The 3,444-nt window shown below is 28.6% G+C and overlaps 1 long non-coding RNA gene across 1 annotated transcript in view; it reads left to right on the top strand.

Moving 5' to 3' along the window:
• LOC121172922 (uncharacterized) overlaps positions 1 to 1,654 on the top strand; it is a 2,343-nt gene extending 689 nt beyond the window's left edge. The window contains exons 2-3 of the long non-coding RNA XR_005886820.1: positions 989 to 1,136; positions 1,526 to 1,654. This is a non-coding gene — a long non-coding RNA (uncharacterized lncRNA). The remainder of the gene's footprint in view (positions 1 to 988; positions 1,137 to 1,525) is intronic.
• Positions 1,655 to 3,444: the final 1,790 nt, after the last annotated feature.

Here is a 3,444-nt window from a genome sequence, read left to right as displayed (position 1 = left end):
TTCAACATTTTCCCCCCTAAATTTTAAGTTTTTTATTTGTTTAGTCAACGTAGACATTAAAGCAAATGATATGCAGTACCAAAATCAATCTAAATCGTTATATTCTTCTTCTTGATAAGATGTTGTCTGTATTTAGTTTTATGGTGAATACTAATTTTGCTGATATAGAATAATGATATGCAATACCAAAATCAATTTGAATCGTTATATTGTTCTTATTGATAATATGCTGTACCAAAATCAATTTGAATCGTTAATGATATGCAGTACCAAAATCAATTTGCTGATATATAATACTTTTAATTTGAATACTAATTTTGTTGATATACAATACTTTTAATTTTACATGCAGCGAAAAAAAATTCGTCCTGTGATTCAAATTTCTTTTCTGAATATTGTCATTTTAATTTTGCAAGTTAATTTAGAATACCTTGGTAGAGTTTTGTTCAACACAAATGACGGGAACTGATTCACACACAACTATGATTGATGGCCTGGGTGTTGCTGGATGGGGAGTTTTGCCCCAAAAAGTTTCAATTTCTTAGAACAAACACATTTACGGGTACTTGAGATTCAACATTTCCCCCCCTAAATTTTAAGTTTTTTATTTGTTTAGTCAACGTAGACATTAAAGCAAATGATATGCAGTACCAAAATCAATCTAAATCGTTATATTCTTCTTCTTGATAAGATGTTGTCTGTATTTAGTTTTATGGTGAATACTAATTTTGCTGATATAGAATAATGATATGCAATAACAAAATCAATTTGAATAGTTATATTATTCTTCTTGATAATTTGCAGTACCAAAATCAATTTGAATCGTTAATGATATGCAGTACCAAAATCAATTTGTTGATATAGAATACTTTTAATTTGAATACTAATTTTGCTGATATCGAATACTTTTAATTTTACATGCAGCGAAAAAAAATTTCATCCTGTGATTCAAATTTCTTTTCTAAATATTGTCATTTTAATTTTGCAGGTTAATTTGGAATACCTTGGTAGAGTTGTGTTCAACACAAATGACGGGAACTAATTCTCACACAACTATGATTGATGGCCCTGGGTGTTGCTGGATGGGGAGTTTTGTCCTAAAAAGTTTCAATTTTTTAGAACAAACACATTCACAGGTACTTGAGATTCAACATTTCCCCCCCTAAATTTCAAGTTTTTTATTTGTTTAGTCAATGAAGACATTAAAGCAAATGATATGAAGTACCAAAATCAATCTAAATCATTATATTCTTCTTCTTAATAAGATGTTGTCTCTATTTAGTTTTATGGTGAATACTAATTTTGCTGTTATAGAATAAGGATATGCAATACCAAAATCAATTTGAATCGTTATATTGTTCTTCTTGATAATATGAAGTACCAAAATCAATTTGAATCGTTATTGATATACAGTACCGAAATCAATTTGCTAATATAGAATACTTTTAATTTTACATGCAGCGAAAAAAAATTTCATCCTGTGATTCAAATTTCTTTTCTGAATATTGTCATTTTAATTTTGCAGGTTAATATAGAATACCTAAGTAGAGTTGTGTTCAACACAAATGACGGGAACTGATTCACACACAACTATGATCGATTGCTCTGGGTGTTGCTGGATGGGGAGTTTTGCCCCAAAAAGTTTCAATTTCTTAGAACAAACACTTTCACGGGTACTTGAGAATTAACATTTCCCCCCCTAAATTTTAAGTTTTTTTATTTGTATAGTCAATGTAGACATTAAAGCAAATGATATGAAGTACCAAAATCAATCTAAATCATTATATTCTTCTTCTTGATAAGATGTTGTCTCTATTTAGTTTTATGGTGAATACTAATTTTGCTGATATAGAATAATGATATGCAATACCAAAATCAATTTGAATCGTTATATTGTTCTTATTGATAATATGCTGTACCAAAATCAATTTGAAAAATCATTGATCGTATGATATGCAGTACAAAATCATTGCTGATATATATACTTATTTGAATACTAATTTGTGATATACATACTTTTAATTTACATGCAGCGAAAAAAAATTCGTCCTGTGATTCAAATTTCTTTCTGAATATTGTCATTTTAATTTTGCAAGTTAATTTAGAATACCTTGGTAGAGTTTTGTTCAACACAAATGACGGGAACTGATTCACACACAACTATGATTGATGGCCTGGGTGTTGCTGGATGGGGAGTTTTGCCCCAAAAAGTTTCAATTTCTTAGAACAAACACATTTACGGGTACTTGAGATTCAACATTTCCCCCCCTAAATTTTAAGTTTTTTATTTGTTTAGTCAACGTAGACATTAAAGCAAATGATATGCAGTACCAAAATCAATCTAAATCGTTATATTCTTCTTCTTGATAAGATGTTGTCTGTATTTAGTTTTATGGTGAATACTAATTTTGCTGATATAGAATAATGATATGCAATACCAAAATCAATTTGAATCGTTATATTGTTCTTCTTGATAATATGCAGTACCAAAATCAATTTGAATCGTTAATGATATGTAGTACCAAAATCAATTTGTTGATATAAAATACTTTTAATTTGAATACTAATTTTGCTGATATAGAATACTTTTTATTTTACATGCAGCGAACAAAAAATCATCCTGTGATTCAAATTTCTTTTCTGAATATTGTCATTTTAATTTTGCAGGTTAATTTAGAATACTTTGTTAGAGTTGTGTTCAACATAAATGATGATGGGGAGTTTTGCCCCAAAAAGTTTCAATTTTTTAGAACAAACACATTCACGGGTACTTGAGATTCAACATTTTCCCCCCTAAATTTCAAGTTTTTTATTTGTTTAGTCAATGTAGACATTAAAGCAAATGATATGCAGTACCAAAATCAATCTAAATCGTTATATTCTTCGTGATAAAATGTTGTCTCTATTTAGTTTTATGGTGAATACTAATTTTGCTGATATAGAATAATGATATGCAATACCAAAATCAATTTGAATCGTTATATTGTTCTTATTGATAATATGTTGTACCAAAATCAATTTGAATCGTTAATGATATGCAGTACCAATATCAATTTGCTGATATATAATGCTTTTAATTTGAATACTAATTTTGCTGATATAGAATACTTTTAATTTTACATGCAGCAAAAAAAAAAATTCCATCCTGTGATTCAAATTTCTTTTTTGAATATTGTCATTTTAATTTTGCAGGTTAATTTAGAATACCTTGGTAGAGTTGTGTTCAACACAAATGATCAGAACTGATTCACATACAACTATGATTGATGGCCTGGGTGTTGCTGGATGGGGAGTTTTGCCCCAAAAAGTTTCAATTTTTTAGAACAAGCACATTCACGAGTACTTGAGATTCAACATTTTCTCCCCTAAATTTCAAGTTTTTTATTTGTTTAGTGAATGTAGACATTAAACCAAATGATATACAGTTCCAAAATTAGAATTTTG

The sequence above is a fragment of the Glycine max genome, chromosome 10 (genome assembly GCF_000004515.6).
Source record: "Glycine max cultivar Williams 82 chromosome 10, Glycine_max_v4.0, whole genome shotgun sequence".
NCBI classification, from domain to species: domain Eukaryota; kingdom Viridiplantae; phylum Streptophyta; class Magnoliopsida; order Fabales; family Fabaceae; genus Glycine; species Glycine max.
Note: the sequence above shows the minus strand (reverse complement) of the source record. Positions and strands in the feature narration are given on the sequence as shown.